This window comes from Triturus cristatus, chromosome 8 (genome assembly GCF_964204655.1).
Source record: "Triturus cristatus chromosome 8, aTriCri1.1, whole genome shotgun sequence".
Taxonomy (NCBI): Eukaryota; Metazoa; Chordata; class Amphibia; order Caudata; family Salamandridae; genus Triturus; species Triturus cristatus.
Genome location: NC_140591.1, coordinates 396016211 through 396030873, shown reverse-complemented (window position 1 = coordinate 396030873; position 14663 = coordinate 396016211). Strand labels below are relative to the sequence as shown.

The 14663-nt window shown below is 46.1% G+C and overlaps 1 protein-coding gene across 1 annotated transcript in view; it reads right to left on the bottom strand.

Moving 5' to 3' along the window:
- The window catches only part of COG6 (component of oligomeric golgi complex 6), a 472069-nt gene that overhangs the window by 393765 nt on the left and 63641 nt on the right, over nt 1–14663 (bottom strand). The window lies entirely within an intron of this gene.

Below are 14663 nucleotides of genomic sequence, written 5' to 3'. Positions count from 1 at the left end.
CAGTGAGAGTGAGTAGTCAGTGAGATTGAGTAGTCAGTGAGAGTGAGTAGTCAGTGAGAGTGAGTAGTCAGTGAGTAGTCAGTGAGAGTGAGTAGTCAGTGAGAGTGAGTAGTCAGTGAGAGTGAGTAGTCAGTGAGAGTGAGTAGTCAGTGAGAGTGAGTAGTCAGTGAGAGTGAGTCTGTCAGTCAGTGAGAGAGAGTGGGTTAGGCAGTCAGTGAGAGAGAGTGAGCGAGTCAGTGAATGTCTGTCAGTGAGAGTGAGTCTGTCAGTCAGTGAGAGTGAGTGAGTCAGTCAGTGAGAGTGAGTGAGTCAGTCAGTGAGAGTGAGTGAGTCAGTCAGTGAGAGTGAGTGAGTCAGTCAGTGAGAGTGAGTGAGTCAGTCAGTGAGAGTGAGTGAGTCAGTCAGTGAGAGTGAGTGAGTCAGTCAGTGAGAGTGAGTGAGTGAGTCAGTGAGAGTGAGTGAGTCAGTCAGTGAGAGTGAGTGAGTCAGTCAGTCAGTAAAAGTGAGTGAGTCAGTCAGTAAAAGTGAGTGAGTCAGTCAGTGAGAGTGAGTGAGTCAGTCAGTGAGAGTGAGCGAGTCAGTCAGTGAGAGTGAGTCAGTCAGTGAGAGAGTGTCAGTGAGAGTGAGTGAGTCAGTTAGTCAGTGAGAGTGAGTCAGTCATAGAGAGAGAGTGAGTAAGTCAGTGAGAGAGAGTGAGAGAGTCAGTCAGTCAGTCAGTGAGAGAGAGTGGGAGGGTCAGTCAGTGAGAGCGAGTGGGAGAGTCAGTTAGTGGGAGAGTCAGTCAGTGAGAGAGTCAGTCAGTGAGAGAGTCAGTCAGTCAGTGAGAGTCTGTTAGTGAGAGTGAGTGAGTCAGTCACTGAGAGTGAGTCAGTCAGTGAGAGAGTGAGAGAGTCAGTGAGAGTGAGAGTCAGTGAGAGTGAGTCTGTCAGTCAGTGAGAGTGAGTGAGTGAGTGTGAGTGAGTCAGTGAGAGTGAGTGAGTCAGTGAGAGTGAGTCAGTCAGTCAATGAGAGAGTGGGAGAGTCTGTCAGTGAGAGTTTGTCAGTTAGTGAGAGTTTGTCAGTGAGAGTGAGTCAGTGAGAGTGAGTCAGTCAGTCAGTTAGAGAGAGTCAGTCAGTGAGAGAGAGTCTGTCACTCAGTGAGCGAGAGTGCGAGAGTCAGTCAGTGAGAGAGTCTGTCACTGAGAGAGTCTGTCAGTGAGAGTGAGAGAGTCAGTGAGTCTGTCAGTGAGAGTGAGTCCATCAGTGAGAGAGAGTGAGAGAGTCAGTGAAAGTCTGTCAGTGAGAGTGAGTCAGTCAGTGAGAGTGAGTCAGTCAGTGAGAGTGAGTGGGAGAGTCTGTCAGTGAGAGTGACAGTGAGTCAGCCAGTGAGAGTCTGTCAGTGAGAGTGAGTCAGTGAGTCCGTCAGTGAGACTGAGTGAGTCAGTCAGTCAGTGAGAGTGAGTCAGTGAGAGTGAGTCAGTGAGAGTGAGTCAGTCAGTCTGTCAGTGAGAGTGAGTCAGTCAGTGAGTGAGTGGGAGAGTTTGTCAGTGAGTGAGAGTGAGTTGGAGAGTCTGTCAGTGAGAGTCTGTCTGAGCATCTGTCAGTGAGAGAGAGGGAGTGTCAGTGAGAGTCAGTCAGTCAGTGAGAGTGAGTGAGTCAGTGAGTGGGAGTGGGAGAGTCAGTCAGTGGGAGAGTCAGTCAGTGAGAGAGTCTGTCACTGAGAGTGAGAGAGTCAGTGAGTCTGTGAGTGAGAGAGTCAGTGAGTCTGTCAGTGAGAGTGATTCTGTCAGTCAGTGAGAGTCTGTCAGTCAGTGAGAGGGAGTCTGTCAGTCAATGAGAGTGAGTCAGTGAGAGTGAGTGAGTCAGTCAGTGAGAGAGTGAGTCAGTCAGTGAGAGAGTCAGTGAGAGAGAGTCTGTCAGTGAGAGTGAGTCTGTGAGAGAGAGTCAGTCAGTCTGTCAGTGAGAGTGAGTGAGTCAGTCTGTCAGTGAGAGTATCAGTGAGAGTCTGTCAGTGAGAGTGAGTGAGTCAGTCAGTCAGTGGGAAAGTCAGTTAGTGAGCGAGTGGGAGAGTGAGTCAGTGAGAGTGAGTCAGTCTGTCAGTGAGAGTCTGTAAGTGAGAGTGTCAGTGAGAGTCTGTCAGTAAGAGTGTCAGTGAGAGTCTGTCGGTGAGAGTCTGTCGGTGAGAGTGGGTGAGTGAGAGAGTGGGAGAGTCAGTCAGTAAGAAAGTGAGAGTGGGAGAGTCTGTCAGTGAGAGTGAGAGTCAGTGAGAGAGAGTCAGTGAGTCAGTGAGATTGAGTCAGAGTGAGTGAGAGTCAGTGTGAGTGTGTGAGTGAGTGTCAGTATCAGTGAGAATGTCAGTGAGTGTGAGAGAATGAGAGTCTGTGAGAGTGTCAGTGAGAGTGTGAGAGAGTGAGAGTCTGTGAGAGAGTGTCAGTGAGAGTGTGATAGTCAGTGAGAGTGAGTCAGCCATTAATGCAAGGCATTTGCAGTTAGGGTGAGTACTCTAAAGCTCAACTTTCATTGTGACAATAGTTCGAATATAAAACCCGTACATGTTTGCAGAGTTTAACGATTTGTGGCTATTCCTAATGCTCTGAGGATACTACATTATTATATGCAAATAAATTAATGCAGAACAAATAAAAGAAACAATTATAGTGAAGACTTGAATACGCATGTTCTGAAAACCTGTAATTTCCCATCTTTCAAAAGAGCACAAGCAGCAGCTGTTTTAAAGCGCTTGTGCTCGTCATTGCTAATTTATATTAATCGATTCCATTTTAAAGTAATTCAATTAAGATAGAGAGACAGCACATCGGGTAAGAATTACAACGCACCTGAAAAAAAACCGTTAAACTCTTATCTTATCAAGCCCCGGAGTGGTGTGTGCGTGTGTGCGTGCGCCGTCTGCTCTTTTTTGAAGCACATACTCGTGCTTGTGGCGCGCCCCTGCGTGCTCACGCAAGGTGTTTGCCGCCACAAGCATGAGTATGTGCTTTGAAAAAGAGCTGAACGACGGCTAAAGGTCTACTCTGCAGCACATGCGCGCTGCGTAGGCGAGACCTAAAAAACAGGAGAGGACGCGGCGTACCTCACACCAGCTCGCCTTCACCGTGCGGGCCTCTCCGGGGATGCGGCCTGCCCCCGATGTGGTTCCGACCCGGCAGACTTCCTGCATATGGTGTGGTCCTGCCCGGCCCTGGAGGGGTTCTGGAGGGGCATTGAGACCGAACTTACGGAGGTCCTGGGGTGGGAGGTGCCCCATGATCCACGACACTCGCTGCTGGGCATCACAGATGGCTTAGATGGCACGCGCTCAGAGCAGCTGTTTCTCATGACGGCCTTGATGGTGGCCAAGCGCGACATTGCTGCGGCATGGAAGCAGCCGCTGCCGCCAAGTGTGGCCAAATGGGGCGCTGGGGTGGACTGGTGCGCGGCGCAGGAACGTACTCTCTATCAGGCACGAGGATGCCCCAAGAAATACCGAAAGGTTTGGGGGAAATGGCTAGGCAACATACCTTAATGGGGCGGTGTGGGGGCTGGGGGGAGGATTCTGGGGGCGGGGGGGGGGGGGCGGGGGGTGCTTCCTAATGTATTGCTGTGTAATACTGATTCGGAATACCAGACTATTTTTGTTATTGTGCTGTTTAAAACAATAAAACTTGTTTATCAAAAAAAAAACAGGAGAGGAAGAAAAACCAACAACAATGTCAACTAACCCAATCAGAGAAAGCAAGAGGTCTGTGTGGGGCCTTTCGACCAGTCGACAGACCCAACAAATGGACGCAATTAGAGACAACTTCTTCAGCAACAACTTCTGACTGGCACGGTCAGCCCAGAATTCATGGATGGAAGAAATATCCACCAAATTCTGGTCCTTGATTTCCTGGACTATTGACAGGATGACAAATAAGCTAGGTGACCTTGATTTTATTACATTTTCCATTCTTTGCTCCATCATAGCTCTTCAGGAAACCTAATCTCTGACAGCACAGAAGCCCAAAGTGATTGTAACATTCTTAACACAAGCCACAGCAAGCTCCTGAGGAGCAAACTCTGGGGAAGTACAGATACGGTGTAGAACAAATGCATGCAAGGAGGCTTTCTTGACAGAGCCTTGTCAACACTTTCTACAAGCAGTCATGATAAATCTTACTTTGACTTGGATATCTACATAGGGATTCTATCAACATCCAGAGGCGGTGCGAGGAAGGAGCACGGACATCGGACGGCTCCAGAACCAACTACTGTGCCCTTTATCAAGGAGGCAATTGCTTTTTCCTCAGAACCACCATATGATATGGGATTGCTACTTTAGCAACATTGGTCTTTCTTGATACCATTCTTTATTCAACACGGAAATTTGCCTAACTTTGGAGTCATTATTCATCAGACGCATGCCCTGACGAAGTTCATTTTCTGAACGAAACGCGTTGGCTGAGATTCTCTTCATATTTTTGTTGGATCATTATAATAAAGAACATTTTTTCGTTGAAGAAAACTGATCACTTGGTGTGACTTAAACAGAACACTATGGTAGTGCACCGCTCCATCACCTTTGAACTCTTGTTTATCTGCTTGGCAGTTTGCGTCTTCTAACAGCGGATGCAGGAGCAGGTTGTGCACACTAACTGTAACTATATTATTAACTACACTTAACAGGAACATAGCAAAGAGGTGCAGCCATTGGAGTCCGCCGTTAGTCCTTGCTTTCTTAGGATATCTACATCCGTTAGATGTATGAACCACCAGAACCAGTAATGCTGCCATCAGGGGCCCCACCTCGACCCGTGATTGACAGTATCCTAAATTACAGAGATTGAGACAAAATCCTGAAAACACTAAGGGAAATGGGTATGATCCGATATGAAACACATTGTATAATGATATTCCCAGACTATACTACACTGATGAAGTGACTATACAGGTTGTTCAAGGAAGTGAAGAAGAAATTCCAAACAACACAGTTGTAGTATATGGTGTTCTATCCACTGAAACTGAAGTTTCTATTGCAGTCTCCTCATTAACTTTGAGACATCAGAGGAAAGTGGGTGGAAGAAAGACCCCCTCCATGTCAGAGAACCAATCACATGGAAAGCACAGCCCATCAGCCAAGAGAACATCATGGATTACTGGAGGGTGCCGAAGGAAGCACTGTTCCAGATTAGTATTAGCTAAAACCCACCATGAACTAGGCCCAGCTATCACCCCTCAGAAGACCTCAGACACAAGACATAAGATACAAAGCCACCTGTTATGGGTTGGCATTATTAATTGGAATTGGTTGAGGGCATCTGAAGGAGGACACTGCTAAAGCTTTACTGCTTCCTAGACAGTGGACCCGGCAGCCACGATCACACAGCAGATGCTTCCCAGTTAGAAGTATGGAGTGGGGATAAGGGGCCTATACTCATAATTTCAATTAATTGCTGGCACTAGGTTCTCCACTGCACACAATTGAGCCTTGTATCCTTCTCTATTCACAGTTGAATACAATGGTTTGAATCCCTAAAGACAGTTTTTATACACTGCTCAAATGCCTCAAAAGGAATGTTTATGGACTACTGAACCAGGTAAAGAATGGAGGAGTCCTCAAGACAGCCAAACATTATCAAGCTGATGTGCTCATGCTACACTAGTCACACCTCATTGGCAATACCTGTAAATATGGATACACAACTGCCTATAATGCATGTTTAAACAGAGAATAAAGGGGGGGGGGGAGGTGATGTTAGTTAGAAAGCAATTCCCTCTCTAGGCCAATTGTACATGGAAAATTAAATAACAGACAGATATCCTTGGAGATGTGGGTACGTGGGTACCTAATAATGGCATGCACCCTATATGGCAGACCTATGAGGCTGCTGACAGTGTATGCCCCACTTATACCCTCAAAAGCTTTTCTTACAAAAAAATGGAAATGTCTCATCAGAAGCTCCCTCGATGTTAACAATTGTAGGAGGAGACTTCAAAGGGTTGGTGGATGTCAACTTAGATACTTTGGCTCTCCACTTACAAAACCACCAAGACTACCCCCACTTGTAGGCTTATGGTACTCATTGGGGCCCAGTGATAGTTAGAAACACTTTTACCACACTGGAGGAGGCTACTCTTTCTCTGTAGCAGACAGATCACTTTTCTGACTTGATTACTTTGACATGCTAGAAACAGTCAAAGGGAGGCACATCCATACCAAAGGCACTTCTGCCAATGCTCCCCTAGTAATGTAAATTCAACGACTGTCCCTACCACCACACTCACCCTGGTGACTAAGCTCTTATTAGCTCACCAAGCCTAACTTTAAAGACAAGTTACAGGAGGGAAACTAATCAGTGTTGTCTCTCTGATACAGGTACAGTAAGTAGACTCTACGGTCACCCTCTGAGAAATGTACAAGGGAGTAATAAGGGGCAGTGGCATCAGCTCAGAAACTTAATGAAAGAGACAACATGCTGAGCAAATAGCTCACTTAGAAATAAGTGTGCAGGAACAGGAAAATAAATACAGGAAAGATGTCTCCAAAGCAAACACCTAGCAGTTAACATGGGAAAAATGCAGCACCAACAAGCCCGATTAGATGGATAAAAAACATTTCTGGCAGCACAAAGCAGCTGGTACGACTAAGGTGACAAGACAGGCAAGTTGCTCCACTAACTGACCTGCAGAGAAGAGGCTGGGAATATAAATCACTTCAGAAAGGGTGATGGTGAACTCCTCACCTTATACACCAACAGGAGGAGTGAGAGGAAGAGGACAGCTCACTACTTCTTCCTCCCTAACTTAAACTATCACTTGAAAGTTAAAGCAAAGCTAAACCAGGAGTTTGTCTAAATCCATTTGGGAAGATAAAACAGTCCTTACTCATAGTTTGTGGCATGCTTCCTCATTGGGCCTGACATCAATTTAACAATTATCATGTCATGATAGACTCAACCAAGATAATATAGGAGCTCTTGATATTATATATGGAGATCTCAGTTAGATGTATGAGGAGATATAAAAATTGAATTGGATTAGCCATAGATGCTTTATTTCCTATTAGTTAATCTGACATGGTTAAACATTAAGTGAGGAAGGTCAAAGCAAATTGTTGTCCTGTCACATTAAAGTTTCAATCGACATGTTTCAGCCTACTATAACAGCCACTGGGGGTAACGAGGCTTTTGTCAAGACTGTAAAATCCCTAGGTTATATATTGTGCCTCATTTCTTAGGGATATTCTGATTTGGCAGAGGATTCTCGAAAGAAACAAACAATGAGGCAGAATCAAAGGATAAAAACACTTTACAGGAATCTTCACAAAAGGCATCTTGGCCAAGAAAGCTCAAAGTGCTAAACAGCCAGAAGAAAACTCAAACGAAAAGGCAGGTACACCCTCAGCTGCCAACAAAGGTTGGAGAAAAAGATAATCCAAGCTTTACAAGGGAACTGGTAATATTGCAGCAGGATGGCGCTCCTTCAGAATTGGTAGATAGGGAAAATACGGATACCCACAGAGTTCATTCTGCCGATGACCCTGCCTCAATACCCTCAGGTTAAGTACCCAGCGGAAAGGCCATTCCAGATTAGTATAAGTGGAATTCTCTCACAGAACATCACTCAATGTACACTGCGCTGAAGAAACATTTGGAAAAGAAGTAGACAATTATGATCTGGCTCTGAGTGAGATATGTGCTGGGGAGCACTCACTAATTCCAGTGGTGAGTATGTGGGAAAAGATTCTAAATGGATATCTGTGAATGAAAAAGTTGTCTATGCCTCAAAAGGTACTCATAGAAAAAACACAGCCCTGCGAATGCCCTAAGTAGGGCCTCTCATAGCCTGAATTAGACTGGCCTAAGGAAAGCGTGAAAATAGCAGAGAAGGCGGGGGACAGTTTTCCGATAACTGATCTCATAGTAGCAATTACGATAACCCAGAAGGCAGTCGAGTTCAATACTCATAAGCGGATAACCAATCAGAAAAGAAAAGCTGTGATAGCATACAATGCTTTGTCAGCAGGTTTCTAAAACCACCTCGCAACAGTAATCAATAGCGAAGACCCACACACACCTTGCAAATGAAGTGGTTGAGAGGACTCAGGATCATTTAGAAAACCACTCCAGGGGAAATATGTTAAGCATTACTGGTGTACCAGACACATTCAAGGACCTGAAAGGGCCATCTTTAGTTTCCTCCAACAAAACGGTTCAAGATGTTAACTTTGCCAAGACATACATGACATGAGTCACTTCTCACTTCTTCAAATATTACCAAAGTAGACTGCTCAAAAAAGACGGGAACTTAAACATACTACAACAACTGTAAAGCAAAAGGTGTGGCTGCATTTTCATAGAAACTGTCTTTAAATTTTGTTTTTTTTTTAAATGGCAAAGGACTCTCGCAAGTTTGTTTTTTCAGGTTTGCAGGCTAAGAAACTATTACTTCACATTTAAGAATATGCCCAACGCAATTAACTGGAGGTAAAGATTGGAGAATGGAAAATAACTACAGGGAGGGCACAAGCAAGGTTTACAAGGTAGGTGTTTAAGGCAGGAGGTGAGGAATGGATAGCAGTGGTCTTAGAGCCCAAGATTCCACTGCGCGCAGAGGGACACAGGAGCCTCTAATGGCTGAAAGCTCAATGAATCTAGGGTGGGACAGAGTAGACATGACAGGACAGAGAAGACGGGGTAGGGTACAATTAAGGGTGAGCTTTGGATTGTAGCATGGCAGTTGTAAATAAAGAATTTAAAAATAAAATAATCAAACTTAATCTAATATCTGTTGCTCTTAAATATATGTTAAAGCAGTAGTCCAGCTGGCTGGCTGGTTAGACGCGGCCATAAGGCAAGTGGTGAATCTATTTTTATGTCTAAATATTTAATGATCATCTCATGGAAAATTAAAGGCCTTTGTAATCACAAGAAAAGGGTAGGAATTTTCAAACATTTGGAGGAAGAATCAGCAGATGTAATATTATTATAAGAGACCCACATTCTCAGAGAGAATGCTTCCTTTTTAAATAAAAGACAGACATCCTTGGAAATTACATTAAGACAAGAAACGTCTGGGGTAGCAATCAATCACGATTTATAAAGCGCATGTACTCACAAACATTCTCCCAGGGCCGTAAAGTGTGGTCTTTGGTCAAGGGTCGCATTGATGCCTGCGGGGGAGGGGGTGTAAGGTGGGTGTAGGGGGAAGCGAAGCAAGTATATCTACTGGCTGAACTCAATTGTGCAATGTGAAACCAGAAAACCTGGGATGAATCCCGACTCCTTCACTTGATCAAATTGCGTGAGCCTGGGCAATTGTTTTATTTCAATTTCCCTCCTTTTTTATTACTATCACATATAAGAGGACCTCGAAATACATGACTTCAGGATGCGTGCTGTACAAAACCATCTCCTGTACTTGAATGTAATCAACAATGGCCTTGTTGTTGGGGGGTAGAGGGGAGGATGAACATTTCAAAATTCATGTTTGAAAATCATCACTTTAAAAAAATACTTCTGAATGCACTGTTGTAATTTGATTTACTAAGGTGAACTGGTTCTACAGGTCAATGAAATACACTTTTTGAATTTTGAAAAGACTCGTATTTTTACATGTTTGCTGTCTTTAAAAATAAAGTTAAAGGGACTAGCTACTTCCTTTTGTTTAACTGTTATTATCCTTTAAATAAGTGCTTGCTGTATATTTAATTTTTTTTTTATGTTAGTGCTGTGTCGAGTAAACAGCCAGTGCTGCTGCTGCTCAGGGGGCCGCATGTTAAGGTCAGGAGGGCCGCATGCGGTCCCTGGGCCATACTTTGAATATCACTACGATAGGGTATCCAGGCGCTTGCAGGCCACGGAGTCTTATTCGAACAGCCAGGTCTTGGGGGGCATTCGGAATTACGGTGATGGTCTGGAGCTGTGTGGGGGAGGATGTTTCAGGTATTTGTTGCGATGTGGGAGAAGGAGCGTCCTCCACTTCTGCTTCGGTAGATGCGGGGAGTATTGGCAAGTGAAAGGGAGGCAAAGCTAGTCTTCTCGATTGTTGGTGGAAGCTCAAACAGTGGTTAATGTAGGCGGGTACTTGGCATCTCTTCTCTACGGGGAGCCAGTGGAGTTTCCTGATGTGGAGTATGATGTGGGTTCGTTGGGGAAGGCCAATGATGAGTTTGACTGTGGCGTTCAGTATGGTCTGAAGTCTCTGTAGAAGGTGTGCCGCCATTGCTACGTAGAGGGCATTGCCATAGTCCAGCCGGCTGGTGATGAGGGCTTGTGTCACGGTGCATCTCATGTTTAGGGGTAGCCACTTGAAGATCTTACGTAGCATGTGCAGAGTGAGGAAGCAGGCAGAGAAGACGGCAGTGATCTGTGATTTCATGGTGAGCTTGTTGAGATGATCACTCCGAGGCTTCTGGCGTGGTTGGAGGGAGTGGGTGCGGTTCCTAGGCCTGATGGCCATCAGGAGTCATCCAGTGTGTTGCTGCTGTTGCCAAAGATCAGTACTTCCATCGTGTCTGTGTTCAGCTGCAGGAAGTTGTTCTTCATCCTGTCGGCGAAATTTGTCATGCATCTGTGGAAGTTGGTTCTGGTGGTGGTGCGGTCATTGGTGAGTAAGAGGATGTGTTGGGTGTCTTCTGCGTAGGAAATTATGTTGAGACTATGGCATCTGACGATGCTGGCCAGTGGGGTCATATAAGCATTGAAGAGCGTGGGGCTGACGGATAAGCCATTGGGTACACCGAAGGTGATCTCCTTGGGTTCAGAGGTTGAAGGTGGGAGGTGGTTTCTCTGGGTTCTTCCGGTGAGGAAGGAGGCGATCTATCTGAGCGCGTCCCCATGGTTGTCGATGTGGTGGAGTCTTTCAATGAGCGTGTGGTGGGATACAGTGTTGAAGGCTGCTGAGAGGTCGAGGAGTATCAAAACTGCTGTTTCTCCTCGGTCGAGAAGGGTTCGGATGTTGTCAGTGGCAGCGATCGGGCGGGTTTGGTGCTGCGATTGCTACGGAAGCTCGATTGGGAGGCGTCGAGTAGCTGGTTCAGCTCCAGGAGTGTCATGAGTCGATTGTTGATTATCTTTTCCAGTATCTTCGCTGGGAATGGGAGCTGAGAGATTGGCCAGTAGTTTTTGAGTTCACTGGGGTTGGCAGACGGTTTTTTGTGTAGTTGTCTGACTTCGGTGTATTTTCAGGTGTTGGGAAATGTTGTGGTGGCGATAGAGGTGGTGAGTAGGGTGGTGAGTCCTGACCGATCCTTTGGTTTCTAGGTTTGAAGGTGTGGTGCAGGCATGGGTCTATGGAGCTCCTGAATGGATGGATTTCATGGTGGAGGTGGTGTTCTGGGTGGAGAGGATGTTCCACGTGGTCAGTGTGTGGTTCGTGTCGGTTACAGTGGTGGCGTATCTGTTGAGGACGTCCGTAGGTGTGGGTTGGGGTTTGAAGCTTCTGTATATGGGTGCAATCTTGTCATGGAAGAAGTGGGCAAGGTTGTAGCACTGTCTGTGTCTGTGGTGTGTTAGGGGTGGGTCTGGTGTTATGTTATCTGAGTTTATATAGCGCGCAGCTGCCTCGGCAAAGAGGCTTCCCGGCGCGGTCAGCATCAGAGAAACGGACTATGACCAGGACAGGAAGGTGCAAAGAACAGATGAAAGAATACAGAAAGACTAGGCAGAGGGAAAAAGAAAAGTTATGATTGCTTTCTTGAAGTCCAACAGACATTCCATTCTGCGGATCTGGAGAGGCAGAGAATTCCATAACTTGGCTGCCAAGCAGCAAAAGGAACGACCCCTGGCCCGAAGGCTAGGGGAACTCTAACCAGATGCTGCACCGAGGAGCACAGCTGGCGAGTAGGAACATACGGGGTGAACAAATTAGTTAACAAGCTGGGGGAGGCAAGGTTCATGATCTTAAAAGATAGACAAAGCGTCTTAAATTGAATTAGCTTAGACATAGGTAGCCAATGAAGCTTCCGGATGGCACCAGCAGAGAGGCAGAAACGCGGAAGTCCCAACAAGGCTCTAGCGGCAGCATTCTGAACACGCTGCAACCACATAACCTCAGCCTGATTAGCCCCCAACAGGAGAGAACTAGCGTAGTCTAATCTAGATAGAATAGCAGATTGAACAATCAGCTGACGCGTAAGTGGATCAAAGAACTTCAAAAGGAAGGAGAAGGCCAAAGCAAGAGCCGGCAACTTTTTTAGTATTGTCTTGAAAACTAAGGGTGGAATCAATCCACACCTCCAAGTTCTTAACCACCGATTTGGGGGTGGGGGTATTCCCAAGAGCGTTCGGCCACCATTGCTCACTCCACAGACCCGTGTTCTTCCCCACCAACAGGACCTCTGTTTTATTAGCATTCAGCTGGAGGCAATTTATAGTCATCCATTCTGCAACGGCGGCCAGGCCACTCTTAAACCTAGAAGCATCTAGTGTAGAACCATCTGAGAGGGCCACCACCAGCTGCGTATCGTCAGCATACGAGACCATGGTGAGGCCCATGTGCCTGGCCACCGTAGCAAGAGGCTGAACATACAAGTTAAACAGTATGGGGCTCAATGCAGAGCCCGGAGGCAACCCCTGGTCGATGGGATGGATGTGTGTGCAGTGGCAGGTAAAGTGGCAGTGGGTGCAGGTGAAAGGTCCTACCGTGGAGCATGGGTCGGCGCCATGACAGTGTTTGATGCAGGGTCCGGGGTTGAGGGTGTAGAGTTTGGTGACTGTGTATCTTCAGGGATGAGCAGGCCAGGGGTTGTGGCGCTGGGCACGGTCCAGGCATGGACGGGCGCAGACGGCCTTGCCTTTGGCACACCAGACGCGCGGTCACGCTGAAGCCTGCATTAAGTAGGTAGGCTGGGCTTCTGGTGGTGGGAAGAATGGTGAGTGGGAAAACCTGGCTAGGAAAACCCAGGCAGCAGCGGTGTCAGGATCAGTCTGGAACAAGCAGGAACTGGAGGCTACAGGCTAGTAGCAAGCTAGGTGTCCAGGTGCCTATCGCAATATTAGTTGAGAAAACATCAGATATAGGAGTCCTAGAGACACTTACAGACATATAGGATGATAGGCAACTGTGACATCTGAAACTGGCCATAAACAAATTTATAGTATAAAGTATATATGGCCCAAACACATACAATCTCTGAATTCTATTTTACCATGAAATGAAACGGACTAGCTGACCTTCTCCTATTTTTAGGTGAGAATGTTGATATAGATAGATCTAACCACTCCAAGACATCAAAAAATGAAAACCTTCCTACACAAACAATTAGGTCTAGCAGAAGCCAAGAGATTGAGATATAAAAGTGACCCAGGATTAACTTTCTTCTCAGGTGGTTTTCAATCTTCCTATAGCATAGATTACTTTTTAGCCTAAAGCTAAACCTCTCTGAAAAGTATAATGATAGCGAAACTAGTGTCAGGGGTTGCTTTTGTTTATTCCAGATTGGCTTGGTTGGTATTTTCCCATTCCAAATCTCTAATACTGTGCCTGAAGTGGTAGGGGGCTTTTGCCATTTTGCAGCTCGATGTGGGTGGCACGGTGCTAATCCTATGCTTAAAGGCTTTACTGTAGAAATGGCAAAATACTTTGTTCCTTTCTAGCTCGGCATGGACTGCACTGTGCTAATCCTATGCTGAAAAACTTTGCTAGAAAAACAGGCATTTGAGGTGAGAAGATTCAGAGTGTCGCTGGTGTTGTAAGGTGCTCTATTCAGGAGCTGCCCTCCACCTAAACTTGAGAACTACCCAGAGTTCTCTGCTTCTTTTTTGCACAATTTATGCAGAACTCTAAGCCTGAAAGGATATATATCTATTTATATAAGCAGAAATCTTTATACACAGTGCGAAGAAATCCAGCCACACCAACAGAGCTTCTTTTGTAAATTTGCTTATTCCATAGCACAACGAAAATAACGTGCTTCGACCTGCTTCGGTCTTGGTCACATCTATATATATCTATATCACTGGTCCATACTGTGCTGCATAATCACTTGCATCAACGCCAAGATTTTACAGATGGCTTTTGATTTTAGTGAATGGATGCCAGAGGCTAGCACCACACTCTCAAATGTGTGTCAGACTTCACTGTAGTTCACTTTCTGCCACTTTTATGGGCAGAGCAATAACTTGGCCACAGTCTAATATCAAATGGCATGGTCAAGATTGTGATGTTTACAAACACTTGCTTTATTACATTAACCCCTTCCATGCCGAGGACGCAATGATTAGGTCCTCGGCTGCGGTGCTGCTGTGCCAAGGACGTAACCATTACGTCCTCGGCACAGCAGTTGAAATCCCTCTACTGTAAACAGCACAGGGAATTCTTTTTTTTTCTTTCAGCTTTGGGAGCGGGGGAAGAGGTTCCCCAGCTGCCGGAGTGTAGTCGCGATCAACAAGCATTGTGAACCTACGTCATTACACTCAAAGTGAAAGTGAAATGAGGGGATTGGCTCATTTCACTTTCACTGCCTACGTGCTCCTGGGTCTATCTCAGGCCCCCAAGCACATAGGCAAATGGAAGAGGTATCATTGGAAAGGGGAGGATCTCCCCATTCCAATGGTACCCTTCCTTAGTTGATCCCTGCTAGGGCATTGCCGCAGGAGGGTGATCCCCAAGCAGGGATTCTCCCAGTGGGCACCAGGGAGGGGGTGGAGCGGGCCCTTGGGCAAGGGCTTTTGCTCCCCCGCCAACGTTTCAGGCATGATTCAATC